General features: G+C 44.6%; 1 long non-coding RNA gene across 1 annotated transcript; it reads right to left on the bottom strand.

The window, feature by feature from the left end:
* Positions 1-7,670: 7,670 nt before the first annotated feature.
* LOC104003179 (uncharacterized) lies at positions 7,671-20,002 on the bottom strand. The gene is made up of 5 exons (XR_001711171.3): positions 19,936-20,002; positions 12,311-12,398; positions 11,992-12,083; positions 9,597-9,708; positions 7,671-8,211 (listed from the first exon to the last, which is right to left on the bottom strand). It is a non-coding gene; the product is annotated as an uncharacterized LOC104003179 (long non-coding RNA).
* Positions 20,003-20,433: the final 431 nt, after the last annotated feature.

The raw sequence follows: 20,433 nt of genomic DNA, 5'->3' as shown, positions 1-20,433 counted from the left end.
AAGAAGCATATATGTCTTTGGGGCCGCCAAATACCTACAGTGTTGTCTTATACATCACAAGCAGTAAATACACTTACCAACAGACATGGAGAGGGAGTTTCCTTAGCCTCTTTCCTTTATGTGAATTTGAAGCCGCCTGATCAGAGTACAGATGTGGCAATTTACTCAAGTTCTGCCCTTGGTTTTCCACTTCTGTTAGGGTCTTTGAGGGATTCCAACAGACAACATTCCCTTCACTGCCTGATTTATGAACCAATTAAGAAACAAAGTGGCCAGGCGCGGTGGCTCATGCCTGTAATCCCAGCACTTTGGGAGGCTGAGGCAGGTGGATCACAAGGTCAGGAGTTTGAGACCCAGCCTGGCCAAGATGGTGAACCCCGTCTCTACTAAAGATACAAAAAATTAGCCTGGCGTGGTGGTGTGTACCTGTAATCCCAGCTACTGGGGAGGCTGAGGCAGGAAAATCGCTTGAACCCAGGAGGCAGAGGTGGCAGTGAGCTGAGATCCTGCCATTGCACTCCAGCCTGGGTGACAGGGTGAGACTCCGTCTCAAAAAAAAAGAAAAAAAGCAAGTGTGGGCACAATGGCTCATGCCTGTAATCCCAGCACTTTGGGAGGCTGAGGTGGGAGGGTTGCTTGAAGCCAGGAGTTTGAGACCAGCCTGGGTAATATAGCGAGACGCCCATCTCAACAAAAAATAAAAAGTTAGCCAAGCATGGTGGTGCATGCCTGTAGTCCCAGCTACTCAAGAGGCTGAGGCAGGAGGATTGCTTGAGCTTGAGAGGTTAAGGCCTCAGTGAGCTGTGACCGTGCCACTGCATTCAGGCTGGGTGATAGAGTGAGACCCTGTCTCAAAAAAGAAAAGAAAGAGGCTGGGCGTGGTGGCTCATGCCTGTAATTCCAGCACTTTGGGAGGCCGAGGTGGGTGGATCATGAGGTTAAGAGTTCAAGACCAGCCTGGCCAAGATGGTGAAACCCCATCTCTAATAAAAATACGAAAATTAGCCAGATGTGGTGGCGGGCACCTGTAATCCCAGCTACTAGGGAGGCTGAGGCAGAGAATTGCTTGAACCTGGGAGGCAGAGGTTGCAGTGAGCTGAGATCGCATCACTGCACTCCAGCCTGGGGGACAGAGCGATACTCCGTCTCAAAAAAAAAAAAAAGAAAAAAGAAAAAAGAAAAGAAAGAAACAAAGTGAGAGAGATGACAAGTGGAGGCTACAATACCACTTTCTTATGCTGACATTGAAAAGATAGCTTATATCTGTGAGCAAATAAACCTCCCAATACTGAACCCCCCTCACAGCAGCCTGGACTATGGCAGCCTCCCACCCTGGACTTGCCCTGCTCCAGCCCACCCCTGACTCCTGCCCTCTGATGGCATGGTAGCTGTCAAGGAGGAAACCAGAGAGGGACTGAGCCAACCACACCAGTTTATTCTCTCTAAAGTTCCTATCAGCTAAATCACTCCAACTTCTCTGAGCAGAGGTAGAGAGAGAGCCGGATGTAACATAAACAGAGCCACTTCCTCCTGAAACAACTATTCATTGTGGGAAATAAGTTACTTCCAAATCCTACCTACCCTGATGCCTTACCTCCCTTAGGGACTGTGGTCTTGAGTCCCTCACCATTGCACACCCAAGCATCCTTGGCAGAGCTAATCTTTCATAGAGATGATAAAGTGTGTGTGCATGAGCAGGCATATATGTGTGCATGTATGTGAGGATGAACAAATCTACATATATGTATACATATATATCTGAGTTTGCATGTGTATGTGTGTGTGAATGTGTGTATAGGTTTGCCTGTGGTGCAAGTGTGGTGTGCGTTATGAGTTTGCATATGAGCTTGTGAGTGTGTAAGTGTACATGAGTGTGTGCAAGGGCACAGGTGTAGGCATGCAGGTATGGGTGTTCATGTGTGCCTAAATGTTCATGTACATAATGTGCCTATAGTATAAGTAGGTGTGTGTGTAAATATCAAGCTTTGGAACCAGGCTTTCAGGTTTCATATTTGGGCAGATTCATTCCAAGAAACATTCCTTGAGTATCTGTGATGACCAATGACTGTGGCAACCATAAGGAGGAGTATTACATTTCTCTGGATGCAAAAGGCTTATAAGCAAGTAGAAGAGACAGACACACAAGCAACCCTCTGCAACACAAGACAAAAGATATTAAATGCCATTGTTATAACACAAGAAGAAGAATTGTTCTGACTTGCTGAATGTTTGAGGTCAGCTTGAGAGGAGATAGGAGGTGACAGGAGGGCCGTTCAGGCACAGGAATAATATGAGCTCAGGCCCTAGGTAGAAATATAGGGCATGTTTAAGCAATGAGTCATTCGTTGTGCCAGGCACATAAATTAACATGAGAGTTACAACATCAGATCAGATCAAGGATAACATCTGGCCATTCCTCACTATATTTCATAGGGCACACGCTGATGAAGGAGGGGGATGGCCAATTAGTGGGGAACTCGGACTATTGTACTAAGAAGTGTGAACTTCCTTTCTTAAGGTAAAGGGAAGCCATTGTGTTAGAGTGGAGCCGGGAAAGGCAAGGGTGGGATAAGAATTTCAGGGTTAAGAAGCTACTGCATTGGTCTACATGAGTGATAATGAGGGGGTCAAAGGGGTGACATAGTTTACAGATACACTCAGCGGTTTTTTATTAGGCTGAAGGGAGGTTTTGCAAATCTGGTGACTGGTCATTTAATGGTGTCACTAACAGGGCTAAGGAGGAAGTGGATGATGGGGTAAAGAAGTTGAACTTAAATTTGAACTACTGTGTCTCCCCTGATAATCACTCAGTGCTATGCTTCGTGCACCCAACCCCCACACAGATGTGGACTTTTGGGAAATGCGTCCTCTTGCTGGCTAGGCATCAAAGAATGAGTATTTCCCTTGTCACCATTGCCTCATCTTCCAGAGAAAACTCTTCACTTCTGGAGGAAGCCAATTTCTCTTTCATCTAGAACCTTTTATCTCTAATAACATTATCTCTATAGTTTTAACTCAAGAAAGGTCTCGGTTTGAGTCTTCAGTTGGAGCCCTGAGGAAGCAGGTTCCAAGAACAAAGGAGAGATTGCTCTTTCTCTGGTCTTCTCTGCTCAAACAATAGCAAGCTCCCTTCTGGACACTACAGTGGGCATGTCCAGTGGTGCATGACCTGACAGAGAGATGCAGGGACTCAAAACAGGTACATTTGTTGTGTCAAGGTACATTTGTGAGTACAAGGAAGAGTCACGTCCAGGAGAGGACAGGCTGAAGAGGAGCTTCAACCAATAGATGGGGCTCTGCTGGGGCCACGAGGATGTCGGCAGGGAAGCCTCGGAGCGCCACAGCAGCGTAGAAGGCCTCGGGCTGCAGAATTCAGCAGGACTAGGGGCTAAATGTGTGATGAAGTTGGAAAGGCGAACACAACAGCAATTGAAGTGGATTCCAAGAATAAAAAATGATTCGCCAGAAATACGCCAGGACACAGGCAGCTAAAGCCAACAAAGGGGTGGATTCCCAAGATGGGGACCTGAGAATCCAAAGGGATCGAAAAATCAAACATAGCCAGGCACGGTGGCTCATGCCTATAATCCCCACACTTTGGGAGGCCAAGGAGAATAGATCACTTGCACTCAGGAGTTCGAGGCCAGCCTGGGCAGCATGGCAAGACCACATCTCTACAAAACACAACAATTAGCCAGGCGTGGTGATGTATACCTGTAGTCACAGGTACTCGGGAGGCTACCGTGGGAGGATCACTTGAGCCTGGGAGGTTGAGGCTGCAGTGAGCCATGATTACGCTACTGCACTGGAGCCTGGGTGACAGAGTGAGACTTTGCCACAAAAATTATAATAATAAAACAGAAAAACGAAACATCAAATAATGCAAAGACACATGGGCTTGGGGCAATTCGTGGCTTTAAGGGGTGAGGTGCAATGTCAGAAAGAGGCGCAGGCACTGGGGTTCTTTAGTCTGGAGAAGAAGTGGTAGCTGTTACCTAAATCATAAGCTCCTGGAAGGCAGAGAATACAGATCTGATGTCTTGATTAGTAGGTAATAAATGGATATTGGTTGAATGATTGCTTACTTAAGTAAGCCCTTCAAGGGGAGATTCTCTTAATTGCTACCTCATACCTCAGAATGGCTTTGATTTTCTCATTTCTCTTTTTTGCCCTGGCAGCTGTTATTGCCTCAGCAAGCTAAAGCTGTTGCTATTTCAGCATCATTGCTAAGAAGGGCATTGAAGCATCTTTATGTCAGGCTGAGCTCACTCATCCAGATTAATTCCCTAGATGTCCAGAATAATTTCTGGTAAAGTCACCTTTTGGTCTGAACAAAAAGCAGATAACTCACTTTATCTGTGAGTTTTTTATCTTGTTGACAAACCAAAATTCTTATCCATTTCAATTTCTGTGGCAATTTAAGAAATTGCTAGCAGAAGAAATGTGGACTTTGGAAGGACACATTAAGCCTGCACTTTGCTCCTCGCTATCATGTGAATGCCTCAGTGTCCTGGCCATTTCTGATTCGGTTCTGAGAGGATTACAGAAACATCATGATTACTGTGCTCTCTAAGCCTCTCACTGGTTTTAAGGAGGAGGCTGATTTCCACTTTTATTTATAGAAACTTCGAGAATGATCTCCAAAGCTCAAGAGTTCAAGAAGCTATGGAGAATCTTAGTGATTGACAGGACATTTGGGTTCATCTAAACCAGGGGTCCCCAACCCGCAGGCCATAGACCAGTACTGGTCTGTGGCCTGTAAGAAATGGGGCCACACAGGAGTGAGTGGTAGGCGAGTGAGCACGACCACCTGAGCTCCGCCTCCTGTCAGATCAGCAGTGGCATTAGATTCTCATAGGAGCGTGAACCCTATTGTGAACTGTGCATACGAAGGATCTAGATTGCATGCTCCTTATGAGGACCTAATGCCTGATGATCTGAGGTGGATCAGTTTCATCTGGAATCCATCAACCCCAACCAACACGTCCGTGGAAAAATTATCTTCCACAAAACCAGTCCCTGGTGCCAAAAGGGTTGGGGACTGCTGATCTGAACCCCTTCTGTGTCAGAGTGTGGCTTGCCTAAGGTTCTTTGACTAAGTGTCATGTTGGTGCTTTGAACTGAGCAACTGAGAATCTACTATGTCATGCCTTCTCATCGATGGAAGTACTTGCAGTGGATCCAGATATTTAAAATGAATGCAAAAAAGGGGGATTAAAAATGCAGTAAAAATGCAGTGAAAACAAAAAAATGTAAAAATAAGGAAAAGTCCTTTTTTATTTTTCTTTTTTGAGACAGGGTCTTGCTCTGTCATCCAGGCTTAAGTGGACTGGCACAATCACAGCTCACTGTAGCCTCAACCTCCTGGGCTCAAGCAATCCTCCCACCTCAGCCTCCTAAGGAGCTGGGACTACAGGCTCACGCCAACATGTCCAGCTAATTTTTTATTTTTTCAAGACCAGCCTGGGCAACATAGCAAGACCCCATGTTGCCCAAGCTGATCTTGAACTCCTGAGTTCAAGCAATCTGTCTGCCTCGGCTTCCCAAAGTGCTGGGATTACAGGTGTGAGCCACCACACCAGGCATGAAAAAAAGTCTTAAACAACAACAAGAAAATAATGCATATAGTATTTGCTCTCTAGACCAGGGAATCATTCTGCTAAACATGTTGCTGTGTCCAAAAGACAAAGCGTTCTCAAACCGTCGAAACGTGTTTCTCAAAAGGTTCATTATATTCTTTCTTCTCTGCAAAAATGACAAGCAGTTACCATCTTTTTCTGAGCAAATAATGACAACCCCTAGCACCCAACACTATGAAAATTCAGGTATATTAAGTTTAGCCCATCATCTGTCTCAGTTTTTGTCCCCTAAAACAAAGGAAAATTATAGGCACAGTGCTAACAATGGAAATGTGAGTTTTTTCCTCCTTTGGTCTTTTTGTTGCTAGGGTGTAAGTCCATGTGTGTTGTAAAACTCTCTCCCATCTGGCTGGTTCTTGAAACTTCTCTGGGTCGCAGTTCTTACAGTTGAGCAATTAATTCTAACACTTGGGAACTGCGGAAATGAAGGAGATTTCAGAGAGAATAGCTCATGACCTTATGCCTTTGTGTGTTTTACTGAGAACTGACCTCCTGCGTTACTGGGAAAGAAAAATCTATTAAAATCTCTTGGGTGAATACTTCAGCAGGCTGATTTCATTTTGAAGTGAATCATTTGGTGCATTTTAGAAGGCATGATAAATGATGTCATCTCAAATATTAATATAAACCCTGGATAACATGCTTTTTACTCAGATTCAGAGTTTTATTACGATATTGTAAGAATTCCATTAGGCCACACCTACACCATTTGAAGTCTGGTGAGATGCAAGGGTGGAGGAGCAACACTACTTGATGCTGTCAAATCCCCAAAACTAGAAAGTATCTATGAATTAACCTGACAACAATAAAACCACACAAAGTTATGGGAGAAAAATTCTAATAAAGGGTATAAAAGAACAACTAAGTAAACAGATATATATATATCATGTCTAATGGATGGGCAAACTTAGCACCAAATAGATGTTAATGCTCCCTAAATTAATGTCTAAGTCAATGTCATTTTAATCAAAATCTCATGATAATCTGTAAATTGGAAAAATTAATTCTAAAATGTATAAAGAAAAGTCCACAAATAGTCAAGGGAATTCTGAGAAACAAAAGCAAAGGACTAGCTCTATTAGACAGTAACCCACATTACAAAGCATAAACATATGGCAAGGTTATACCCTGATGGGCAGAACAGGAAGTTTAGAAACAGAATCATGTGGCCAGATGCGGTGGCTCATGCCTGTAATCCCAGCACTTTGGGAGGCCGAGGCAGGTAGATCACTTGAGGTCAGGAGTTTGAGACCAGCTTGGTCAACATGGCAAAACCCCATCTCTACCAAAAACACAAAAATTAGCTGGGCATGGTGGCGGGTGCCTGTAATCCCAGCTACTCGGGAGGCTGAGGCAGGAGAATGGCTTGAACCTGGGAGGTGGAGGTTGCAGTGAGCCAAGATCGTGCCACTGCACTCCTGGGTGACAGAGTGAAACTGTGTTTCAAAAAAAAAAAAAAAACCACCACCCCCATCACCAAAAAGAAGAAACAGAATCACTCTGCAGAAAAACAAATAGATTTAAATAAAATTCAAAATTGAAATTTATTTTATTTATTTAGAGACAGAGTCTTGCTCTGTCACCCAAGCTGGAGTGCAGTGGCATGACCTCGGCTCACTGCAACCTCCATCTCCCAGGTTTAAGCGATTCTCTTTCCTCAGCCTCCCAAGTAGCTGAGATTACAGGTGCCTGCCACCACATCCGGCTAATTTTTATATTTTTAGTTGAGCCAGGTTTCACCATGTTGGCCAGGCTGGTCTCGAACTCCTGACCTCAGGTGATCCACCCGCCTTGGCTTCCCAAAGTGCTGGGATTACAGGCATGACCCACTGTGCCTGGCTGAAATTTATTTTAACAATATATGATAATGTATAATTATACTGATACATAACACATATATTAATATTTACTGTTTATAAAGATTTAAATGATTTCAATGAATTAAAAATCACAATATAAAGAAAAAAAGAAATGCCAAATAGTTTTAAGACTATAAAACTACTAATAAGAAATCTAGAACTATCTTTTTTTTTTTTTCTAAAGGCAGAGTCTTGCTGTGTTGCCCAGGGTGGAATGCAGTGGTGTGATCATAGCTCACTGCAGCCTTGACCTCCTGGGCTCCAGTAATCCTTCTGCCACAGCCTCCCCAGTAGCTGGGACTGCAGGCATGAGCCATCATGCCCAGTTAATTGCTTTTTTTAGAGACAGGGCCTCACTACGATGCCCAGAGTGGTCTTGAACTCCTGATGTCAAGCGATTCTCCCACCTCAGCCTCCCAAAGTGTTGGGATTACAGGCATGAGCCACTGCACCTGGCTAGAAGAAACATCTTTATAAGCTTAGAGTGGCACAGTAGATTGAGAAAAGTAACAATGGCACTGGCAGCTTCTCCCAGCAGGAGGTAGGGGGTTTTATTTGACTCCTTGACTTTGGATGTGGCCATGTGGCTTGTTTTGGTCCGCTGGGCAGTAACAAATGTGAAGAAGGAGAGGCTTGGAAAGCTCAGGTCCACCAGGCTTGCCCTCTCCTGCGCTGGAATCCCGGAGCCGCCGTGTGCGGAACCCTGGGCTGCCCTGTTGGAGGGTGAAAGGCCGTGTGGAGTAAGAGGCCCAGCCATCCCAGCTGGTGCCATGATGTGAGTGAGGCCCCCCAGATCATCCAGCCCCCGCCCATCAGGCCCCGTTCAGAAGCAATCAATCCCACAGCAATGAATCCTTGTTGGCTTAAGCCACTATGTTTTGGTGTGGTTTGTTACATAGCAAAAGCTAACTGATTCAAGCAGGGCACAAAAAATGTAAATCTCAAAGGAAAAATTAATGGATTTAACAACATCAAAAGTAAACACCCTAGATGAAAGGTAACAGACAGGAGATGGGCTGGAAGAAAATATTTTGCAGAACCAGGAGTGAAGATTAAAATGTAAAAAATCTAAGGGACACTTGCAATTGCAAGAAAAAAGTTTTAAGTAGGCAAAACCTGAATGAGAAGTGCACCAGAAGTAAAACCAGAGTAGTTAATAAATATGTGAAGAGACTCTCAAACTCATTAGTAATCAAAAAAATAGAGTATGTTAAAAATGAGATACTACAACTATTAGAATGGCAAGAAATAAAAAGTTGTATGATATCAAGTGCTGACAAGGACATGGGGAAATGAAACTCCTCATTACACTACAGATGGGCAGGAGTCACCTTCTGTTGTCATTTGTGAAGGTCAGTTGGGAAGCATTTTGTGAAAACATGCACATATGTATACTCTCATGTGATCCAGCAGTACAGTTCGTGGGTGATATCCCAGAGAATCCTTCTGACAGATGCACAAAGAGATTTATGTCAGTTTGCAGTAGCATCGTCTGCCAGTGTAAGCCATCCCTTAGTGGGAGGGTGTGTAAGGAAAATGTGGTATATGCATAGGATGGGAAAACCATAAGGCAGCCAGATCAGTAAATAAGATTTACTTCTATCAACATGGCTCGATCTCAAAAACACGTTGAATGGGCTGGGCGCGGTGGCTCACACCTGTAATCCCAGCACTTTGGGAGGCCGAGGCTGGCGGATCACGAGGTCAGGAGATCGAGACCATCCTGGCCAACACAGTGAAACCCCATCTCTACTAAAAATACAAAAATTAGCCGGGCATGGTGGTGCATGCCTGTAATCCCAGCTACTCAGGAGGTGGAGGCAGGAGAATCCCTTAAACCAGGGAGTTGGAGGTTGCAGTGAGCCGAGATCGCGCCACAGCACTCTAGCCTGGCGACAGAGTGAGATTCCATCTCAAAAAAAAAAAAAAACCACATGTTGGATGAAGAAAATCAGTAGAATGAGATGTATAGCACAATGCCCACTGGTAAATTAAAGTCTATATTATATAGATGATGTTATGTATATGAAGGTATGGAAGGTGAGTTGGAAGAACACACATTAAAACATAGGTACTGGCTGGATGCAGTGGTTCACACCTGTAATCCCAGCACTTTCGGAGGCTGAGGCAGGAGGATTGCTTGAAGGCAGGAGGATTACTTGAGGCCAGGAGTTCAAGACGAGCCTGGATGATATGGTGAGACTCCATCTCTAAAAAAAAATTAAAAAATTAGCTGGATGTGGTGGTATGTGCCTGTGGTCCCAGCTACTCAGGAGGGGAAGGAGGAGGATCACTTGAGCCCAGGAGGTTGAGGTTGCAGTGAGCTGTGATCACGCCACTGCACTCCAGCCTGGGTGACAGAGCAAGACCCTGTCTCAAAAAAAAAAAAAAAAAAAAAAAAAGAAGTGAAATAAAACCTGGGTACTCATGGGAAGAGAGTAAGATTGGGGATGGGTCATTAAAAGACTGTAATGAAACCAAATCAGAACATTTGTCTCATCAGTGTACTTACTGCTTAGGATGACTGCGTGAGGTTTATGGATAGAGCTGTGATTTGGAAAACCAAGTAGAAAAAATATAAACAAAAAGGAAGAGCCTCCTCTATTTAAAAAGGATACAAAATACAGTGACATCCCCCAGTTTTGGCAACATTCTGCTGGTGTCACTAATATCACTATTAACCTGTAACTCTAAATGGACACCCAGCAGAAACCAAAACAAGACAAAAGGCATTGTTCTCCTTCTTAAAGGAAGAATCCATGTGGGGAAAAACCCCAGGCTTATTGTTTAAATCATGTAATAAAAGGCATCATATTAAACCCTTTACTGGTTTCTACATTGCATCCTGCTCTATGGCCTTGCTGCTTTTTAACAACCACTTGCTTAAAGATAAAATCAGTATCTATGCAGGGCCTCATACATTATACCTCTTTTGAGCATAATTTATTTCATCTACTTTATATCCAAAGGTGAAACTAAAACTATTTTATATTCTTACCTGAAAAACCACTCACGCAAGAATCAAGATGTTGTTCTCTGAGTTAAGGATTTTTTCTGGCCCCAGTCCTGTTACTTTGGTTACCACTGGCTAAGCTTTTCGTAGCCATTTGAGTTTGTGAACACACAGAGTAACCCGGATGAGACTATGGGTGCAAGTGTGGTGGGCTGGGGTGGGAACTGTGTCAGCACCGGGGTAGACAGAAGTCAAGGAACTTCTGTGGGGAGCTGATCAGATCAGCCAGAGTTTACACTGTCAGCATCTGACCTCAGAGTTGGTGGGCCAGGATCAGTGATGAGTCACAACTTAAGAATATTACAGTGGAGGCCGGGCATGGTGGCTCACGCCTGTAATCCCAGCACTTTGGGAGGCTGAAGCGGACGGATCACCTGAGGTCGGGAGTTCGAGACCAGCCTGACCAACATGGTGAAACCCTGTCTCTACTGAAAAAGCAAAAATTAGCTAGGCTTGGTGGCACATGCCTGTAATCCCAGCTACGTGGGAGGCTGAGGCAGCAGAATTGCTTGAACCCAGGAGGCAGAGGTTGCAATGAGCCGAGATCACATTACTGCACTCCAGCCTGGGCAACAAGAGTGAAACTCAGTCTCAAAAAAAAAAAAAAAAAAAAAAGGATAGCACAGTGGAAAGACATGCTCAGGTTTAGTGTAGCAGGGGCTCAATTTCCAACAAAGGAAACTGTTTATATGAAAGGGAAAAATCCCTAAAACAATAAGAACCCATCGTCAACCTCAAAGCCTATCGATTGGAAACAACTGTTCACCAGATGGCTCAGCTTGATTTCCCAGAATGTGAGACAATTCCATGAAGGAAAACAAGCTGATTTCAAAAATTAGAAATAACTCAATTAACTAGGATTTCCTTTTAGTTTGGTTTGCTCTGCTTTTTACTTTAATTACTCCATAAGGTCCAATTGCTGTAATGTAAGAATCCTAAATGAGTAAAGTTGGATGCCAAGTTACATGCTAAGAAGACCTGGGGAGAAGCTGGGCGCGGTGGCTCACGCCTGTAATCACAGCACTTTGGGAGGACGAGCCAGGTGGATCATTTGATGTCAGGAGTTTGAGGCCAGCCTGGCCAACATGGCGAAACCCCATCTCTACTAAAAATACAAAAATTAGCCAGGTGTGGTGGCGTGTGCCTGTAATCCCAGCTACTTGGGAGGCTAAGGCAGGAGAATCGCTTGAAGCTGGGAGGCGGAGGTTGCAGTGAGCCGAGATCGCATCATTGCACTCCAGCCTGGGCGACAGAACAAGACTCTGTCAAGAAAAAACAAAGAAAAAAAAAAAAGCCTCAGGAAATCTCAGAATGATGAGTGGGAAGAAAAGTAGGGTGGGCTAGTCTGTTGGAGTAGTAGGATTACAGGAAATTTTTCTCTTTGTTTTAAACTTTTAATATTGCTGTTATCAAGTTGAGCAATAAATAATCTCTTCTAAATGTAAGCATTCCTTAGGGAAAAACAAACAAACATGCTAACCTTTCCTCTCCATCACGCTGTGGGGAAGCTTCACTCGTTCCTTAAGGAGATTATAATCAAACCACTTTTTTCTTGCTCATCATAAGGTTTAACTAGGGGCAAAAGAGGACAAGAAAAATAATTAGAGCCATAATTGGTGGGTAGATGGAAACAGAGTCCTAGGGTTGGAAGGAATCTTGGAAATATGTTTTGCCCATCCCCTCAGCTCTCGGGCCACACCTAAACTCTTAAAGCCCTCAGGAATTTACTGTGCTGAGGACCGCCAAGGACAATGCCTAATCTGTCTTAGAAACTCATTCTAGTGTCTAAGAATACTTACTGGCAGGAAATTCAACTTTGTGAGTAAATTCGGGCTCCACTCCCATCCATTTCCTCTGGCTCTGATTTCGGGTGGAGATGGACTGCAGCTGGACACACATTCAAGTACACTCAGCAAACACACGTGAAGATTGTTACCAAAATAGCTCCCTCCCGTCCCCACCTCAGCTTTCTCTGCTCTGGGTTAAATGATCCCAGCCCCTGTATGGGATAAATGATCCCAGAAATCTCTCCTGATCGGTTTCATTATCTGAACTTAGACCTACCTGTGCCTAATCTTTGACCAACAGTCCAGTAGGGGGTTCACCACCACTGGCTCTAGGGTGATCAACTGTCGCAGCTTGCCAGAGGTTGCCCAGGTGGGACTTTTAGTGCTAAAACCAGGAAAGTCCCAGGCAAACTGTGATGAGTTGGCCTAGCTGGCTCTCTCTGGGGAAAAAAATGCAACCACCGGAGGAATGATCTTCATTGCTAAAATGCAATGTTTTAATTAATGAACGACATGTCATGAATGTGGAGACAGAACCATCTGAAAAGCTGCTGTGGTTTGAACGTCCCTCCAAAACTCATGTTGAGATATAAGTGCCATTGTAACAGCATTAAGAGGTGGAGCCTCTAGAGAGGTGATTAGTCATGAGAGCTCTGCCCTCATGAGTAGATTAATGCCGTTATTGAGGGAATGGTTAGTTATCACCTGAGTTGGTTCCTGATTAAAAGGATGAGTTTGGCTGGGTACCGTGGCTCACGCCTGTAGTCCCAGCACTTTTCGAGGCCAAGGCAGGAGGATAACTTGAGGTCAGGAGTTCAAGACCAGCCTGGCCAATATGGTGAAACCCTGCCTCTACTAAAAATACAAAAATTAGCTGGATGTGGTGGCGGGCACCTGTAATCCCAGCTACTTGGGAGGCTGAGACAGGAGAATTGCTCAAACCTGGGAAGCGGAGGTTGCAGTGAGCCAAGATTGTGCCACTGCACTCTAGCCTGGGCAACAGAATGGGACTCCATCTCACAAAACAAAGGATAGTTTGGCCTAATTTGATCTCTCTGTCTTGGGTGCTCACTTGTTCTTCTGCCATGTGATGATGCAGCAAGAAGGCCCTTGCCAGATGCCAGCACCATGCTTTTGGACCTCCCAGCCTCCAGAAATGTGAGAATAAATTTCATTTCTTTATAAGTTACCCAATCTCCAGTATTTTGTTTTACTAAAAACAAGTAACAGAAAACAGCCTAGGAAAGGGCCACGTCTGCTGTCCTGTTTCAGCACAAACCCCTGTCTGGAGGGGATGAACACAGTGTCTGCTCTACTGCACACAGCCTGTACCTGTCCCCCACCACTGTTACCTGGGTGCATGGGCACACCTGGGGATGCAGCACTTATGGTTTAAAAAAAAGAATCAGGTGCAAAACCAGAAACAAATCTAAAGTGTGTGAAGGGGAGGAGAAACAGGGCATGAATGGGGGGGAATTGCCACAAACAAGAGAAAATAGCCTAACAGTCTGGAGCAAAAGCAAGAGGGAGAATACAGTTAGAAACATACCCAATGAGAGGGAGAAATTGGTGAAGGAAAGAAAAACATGAGAAGGAAGAACACGAGAGCACGAAGAGAAGTCTGTGGTGGTAAAAGAAGTAGAAGATACACCTGCCACGCTCACGCCCTTGGACCAGCAAGCAGAATCACTGAGCCATTGCCCAGCCCACCCCTCTTTGTATTTTCTCACACCCTTTCGAATGGTTCCCGGACACTTGGATTTCATGGTCCAGGAAGAAAAAATTAAAGACTAACGTAAAGCTGCAAAGAACATGAAACTTAAAATATCTTCTACTACGATCATTACTTCCAAAAGCAAAGGACATTGTACGTCCTCAGAGGAAAGAGCATTGCTTCCCAAGAAAGAACACTGTCCTTGGCCACTGAATACCACCCTGCACGCAGAACATTCTCCTCACTTCTCCCCTTTGCCAAGGAATGCTGAAAACTTTGTCACAGGCTGGTGCCAGGTCTTACCCTAGCATTTGGGAGGCACTGCTTTAGGGAACCTGAGAGTTTAGCCACGCAGTTCTGTAGAAAAATGGTGGAAAGCTAACATTTGTTGAGCACTGACCATTGCCTACCCCTGTACATAGTCATTATCTCATAAAATCACCTCAATAACACAGTTCTAATTAGTCCTCCTATTTCAAATAAGGAAACTGAGGCTCAGAGATGTTGAGAATCACGCCTGTAGTCAAGTGGTAGAGGAAGGTTTTAATCCAGTTCACTTGACTTCAGGGCCAACTTTTTTTATTTTTATTTTTTACTTTTTTGAAAAAAGTCTTGCTCTGTCACCCAGGCTGGAGTGCAGTGGCAAGATCTCAGCTCCCTGCAACCTCCACCTCCCAGGTTCAAGCAATTCTCATGCTTCAGCCTCCCAAGTAGCTGGACTTACAGATGTGCACTACCACACCTGGCTGATTTTTGTGTTATTAGTAGAGACAGGCTGGTCTCAAACTCCTGGCCTCCAGTGATCTGCCTGCCTCAGCCTCCCTAAGTGCTGGGATTACAGGCGTGAGTCACCGTGCCCGGCCTCCAAACCTTTTTTAAATTAAAATTTTTGGAGACAGGATTTTGCTCTGTTGCACAGCCTGGAGTGCAGTGGCATGATCACAGTTCACTGTAGCCTCTAAATCCTGGGCTCAAGCAATCCTCGCCGCAGCCTCCTGAGTAGTTAGGACTACAGGCCTGTGCCACCATGCTCAGGTAATTTTTTTAATTTGTAGAGAGAGGGTCTCTCTGTGTTGCCCAGGCTGGCCTCGAACTCTTGGCTTCAACTGATTCTCCCCACTCAGCCTCCTAAAGTGCTGGGATTACAGGTGTGAGCCATCACATCAGGCCCAAGGCAAACGTTTTAAACCATGATGCTGCACATTACAAACATGCTTCTTCACAGAAGGAGCCTCCTGGATTTTCTAAACAGAGTGAAAGGGTTTCATAAACTCTACATCCGTTTTGTTTTTTGTTTTTTGTTTTTTTGAGACATGGTCTCAATCTGTTGCCCAGGCTGTAGTGCGGTGGTGTGATCATAGCTCACCGCAGCCTTGACTTCCTCGGGCTCTGGTGCTTCTCCCATCTGAGTAGCTGGGTCTACAGGCACATGCCACCAGGCCTGACTAACTTTTGTATTTTTTGTAGAGACAGGGCTTTGTCATGCTGCCCAGGCTGGTCTCAAACTCCTGGGCTCAAGCAATCCTCCTGCCTTGGCCTCCCAGGGTGCTGGGATTACCGGCGCGAGCCACCTCGCCCGGCCCGTCTACATCAGTTTTGGGTGTGCCGCCTACTGAAAAAATGCAAGCATCTGACTAAGACAATCTTTCCTGAATCAGAAATGCTTAAGAGATTTAAACCCCGTGATGGCTGCGTCCCTTCTGGCCTCGTCCCCAGCTGGGTTCACTGCTGGCTCTGACGCCTCTGTCCTGGCGCGGTGTCAGGTCCCCGCTTTATATCCAGGGTGGGGGCCTGTTCTCTCAAGCTGCTATTCCTATCTGTGTTTGTTCAGAGGCTTCCTTCCTGGCTCTCTTTCTACTTTAAGATCTTCCCTTTTCAGCAACCTTTGCCTTGATGTCTAATTCCAACTGTAACTTAAAATCAGAACCACAGAAAGATATGATCAGGTAGAAGTTGATTTCTATTTTTTTTTTTTTTTTTTGAGACAGAGTTTCGTTCTTGTTGCCCAGGCTGGAGTGCAATGGCGCCATCTTGGCTCACTGCAACCTCCACCTCCTGAGTTCAAGCGATTCTCCTGCCTCAGCCTCCCAAGTAACTGGGATTACAGGCATGTGCCACCTCACCCAGCTAATTTTGTGTTTTTACAAACCAGTCTGGCCAATATGGTGAAACCCTGCCTCTACTAAAAATATAAAAATTAGACAGGGTTTCTCCATGTTGGTCAGGCTGGACTCAAACTCCTGACCTCAGGTGAACCGCCTACCTAGGCCTTCCAAAGTGCAGGGATTATAGGCGTGAGCCACCGCACCCGGCCTGGAAGTTGATTTCTTATTTTTCTTTATTGGAGACTTGGTTCCCGTAGGACAAATCTGTGGAAAAAAGCTGAAGCCTCTTAAATCATTCACAGAAGATTAAGTGACTGGCAAAGGAGACGTTGGGCTTTCCTCCTATTGAAACCAAGGTCTTATTAGTGTATTAATATTGTATCTATTCACCACTTGCTAATTCTGTTTTACTAGCAATCTAATAGTGGGGGAAGCTTCCACTTAAGACTCTTTTATAAGCTTGAGGGACACAAGAGTCCCTATTAGTTTAATGTGCTGTTATGTAGATGTGAACATCAGAATCATGGTTAGGAGGGAATTTAAAATGTTCCCCCAGCATCATTCCAGACAGATGAGAAGCCATCCTTTAAAAATTCTCCAGAGAAGAATCTTCCACAATCAACTATTTTAGCTCATCCCAGTGTTTAATAATCCTCATTGCCAAGAATACTTTTTTTCCTTTAATGCAATCCTTTCTGCTGTAGTTTAAATTCATTTCTTACAGGCACTGTTAGTGGAGTTGAAGACACCATCATCCATGTTAGTTTTTAATGTAGACCTCTTATGTGCAGAAGAAAATTCTTTAATCTTTTCTCACTTTCCAACCCTTAGAAACTAAACTTTCAGCCGGGCATGGTGGCTCACACCTGTAATCCCAGCACTTTGGGAGGCCGAGGTGGGTGGATCACCTGAGGTCAGGAATTCGAGACCAGCCTGGCCAACATGGTGAAACCCCGTCTCTACTAAAAAAAAAAAAAAAAAAAAAAAAAAAAAAAAAAAAAAAAAAAAAGCTGGACATGGTGGTGGGTACCTGTAATCCCAGCTACTCAGGAGGCTGAGACAGGAGAATCGCTTGAACCTGGCAGGTGGAGGTTGCAGTGTGCCAAGATTGTGCCATTGCACTCCAGCCTGGGTGACAAGAGCAAAACTCCAACTCAAAACAAAAACAAAAACAACTAACCTTTCCATCCTCTTTTGTACAGCCCAAGAATTTAGAAAGGACATCAAATATATCTGGTTTAGTAATTCTCAGATCAGGTGCTTCGGAATCACCTGAGAATCGATGCAATGAGAGAGTCGCCCTCCCCAGGTATGCCCCAGCCGAATCTTTGTGGGTGCCACTCCAGAATGGATTTTAACAATCCCGGGTGATCCTGATATTGATGTTGTTTAGAGAGTCATCGGGAACCCTTGACCCAGTCTAGTTTGTTCTTAGATTTCCTTATGACCTGCACACGGACTACCTCCCACAACAGCCCACTCACTACATCCCCAAGAACAGCTTGCTCATGGCCACAGCCCTTCCAATGGGAGAAAGCGGCTCCTCTTCCTAAGCCAAAATTTGCCTCCTTGAAGTTTCTTTTTCTTTTTCTTCTTTGAGACAGAGTCTCGCTCTGTCACCCAGGCTGGAGTGCGGTGATGTGATCTTGGCTCACTGCAACCTCTGCCTCCCGAGTTCAAGCGATTCTCCTGCCTCAGCCCCCCAAGTAGCTGGGACTAGAGGCACACACCACCATGCCTGGCTGATTTTTGTATTTTAGTAGAGATGGGGTTTCACCACGTTGGCCAGGCTGGCCTCGAACTCCTGATCTCAAGTGATCTCCCTGCCTCGGCTTCCCAAAGTGCTGGGATTGCAGGCGTGAGCCACTGTGCAGCCCCTTCCTTGAAGTTTCTATCAATTATGTTAGATGTGGCCTCCAGTGTCAGAGTATTTCTAATTCTCTTCATTAACCTTTCCAACCCCAAGAATATACAAATTACGTTTCTAGGCCAATATGAAAAAAAAAAAAAAAAGGAATAGGCCAAGTGTGGCGGCTCACACCTGTAATCCCAGCACTTTAGGAGACTGAGGCAGAAGGATTAGTTGAGCCCAGGAATTGGAGACCAGCCTGGGCAACATGGCGAAACCCTATCTCTACAAAAAATACAAAAATTAGCCAGGCATGGTGGTGCATGCCTGCAGTCCCAGCTACTCAGGAGGCTGAGGCGGGAGGATCACTTGAGCCTGGGAAATCAAAGCTGCAGCGAGCCATGATTGTGCCATGGCACTCCAGCCTGGGCAATGGAGCCAGCCCTGGTCACATACATGGTGAAACTTCCCATCCATTGTCCAAAAGCTCTTGCTTACCATCAGTATATCAATGAGAAAAGAGTTGTCAAAGATCTAACTCAGTGATTCTCAAACTTGAGTGTGAATCAGAACCACCCAAAGGGCTTGTTGAAACACAGATTGTCGGGCTCCACCCCCAGAGTATCTGATTCAGTCGGTCAGGGTGGGGACTGAGGTTTGGTTTTCTAATTAGTACCCAGGTGATGCTGTGGCTGGTGGTCCACAGACCACACTTTGAAAATCACTGGGCTAATTAATGCATGCTTAAGGCAGCACTTATCAGCCTATGGAATGAGCACCTGCTGTATCAGAATCGGGGGGGAAGCTTTAAAAATAACATATTTTTATAGGGCTTAGGAATCTGGAATTACAACAACATTGCAGGTAAATCCTGCTACAGAAATTTGAGAACCCCTTGACTGTGGGTTTTATAGTTTAAAGAGATTTGGATAGGCCAGCGGTTTTCAAAGTGTGGTACCCGAATTACAACATCAGCATCACTTGGGAACTTGTTAGAAATGCAAATGCATCTTTTCTGAAAGATTTTATGTAAAAAAAAAAAAAAAAAGAAAGAAATGCAATCCATGTTTTCACCATCCCTCTCAGTATTCTGAGGCACGCTGACCTTTGGGAGCCACTGGCACAGGCGAAGCTCAAAGAGGTGCCAACTCCTCATTATTTCCCCTGCATCTGCTTCTTCCTAGTTTGGTTTTGTATTTTTCACTAGAGAACATGTTCGTTTATCCTTTGCCATTTCCTAAACTTTGAGGAGCTGCTATGCTAGCTGGGGAAGACGGCTCCCCTACAGAAAGATTCTGAGTTTGAAGGAACCATACCTTTTTTTAAAATGTTTTCTTTTTCCTAACTCTGGTAAAATCTACGTAACATAAAAGCTACCATTTTAACCATGTTAAGTGTACAGTTATGTGGCACTAAGTACATTCATTTCCTTGTGCAACTATCTCCACTATGCATTATCTTCCCAAACTGAAACTGTGTATCCATTCAACAGTAACTCCCCATTCAGTTCTGTATGCTAACCATTGTATTCATGTGGTTGTGCAACCCATCTCCAGAACTCTTATCATCTTGCAAACCTGCAACTCTGTGCCCGTTAAACAAGTCCCCTTTCCCTCTTCACCCAGCCCCTGGCAACCCCCATTCTGCTTTCTGTCTCTATATATTATAAATTAACTATTTTGGATGCCTCATAGAAGTGGAATCATACAGTATTTGTCCTTTTATTTCACTTAGTATAATATCTTTAAGGTTCATCCATGTTGTTATCGGATGGAGGTTTCCCTTTCTTTGTAAAAATTTTAATTGTATTTCTATATTTTAGAATCCCCTTCTTTGTAAAGGCTGACTCACACTCTACTGTATGTATGGACCACATTTTCTTTATCCGTTCATCCATCCATGGCATTGGCTTGTTTCTACCTTTTGACTACAATGAATAATGCTGTTATGAACACGTGTGTACAAATACCTGAGGCTTCTTCGCAGCTTTCCTGGTTGAGTCCACTGAGGTTCCTTAGACACTGCCCCATCTCTTACTTGAGCAAAATATGAGGAAGATAAGAAATTGATTAATAATCTGGCAAAGTTTAGAATTAAGTCACAGCTAGGCACGTTGGCCCCCGCCTGTAATTCCAGCACTTGGAGAGGCTGAGGCAAGAGGATAGTGCATGCTTATAATCCCAGCTACTCAGGAGGCTGAGGCGGGAGGACCTTCAGGAGCCCAGGAGTTTGAGGCTGCAGCGAGTGCTTCAAGCCTGGGCGCTGCACTCCAGCCTGGGTGACAGAACGAGACCCTATCTCTAAAAAATAATGAAAATTTTAAAAATGAGAATTAAGTTACTAGTTCAGGTATGTGTTCTGGGCTGTAGTTAAATGGTAAGTTTTTCTATCACCCCCAACTCTTCCTCCTGAAAACTCCCTCCTCAAAGTATATTCCGCAGGAAGGGGTGCATGCGTGTCTCATACA

The sequence above is a fragment of the Pan troglodytes genome, chromosome 17 (genome assembly GCF_028858775.2).
Source record: "Pan troglodytes isolate AG18354 chromosome 17, NHGRI_mPanTro3-v2.0_pri, whole genome shotgun sequence".
In the NCBI taxonomy this organism is placed as follows: domain Eukaryota; kingdom Metazoa; phylum Chordata; class Mammalia; order Primates; family Hominidae; genus Pan; species Pan troglodytes.
This window is presented reverse-complemented; position numbering and strand designations above follow the sequence as displayed.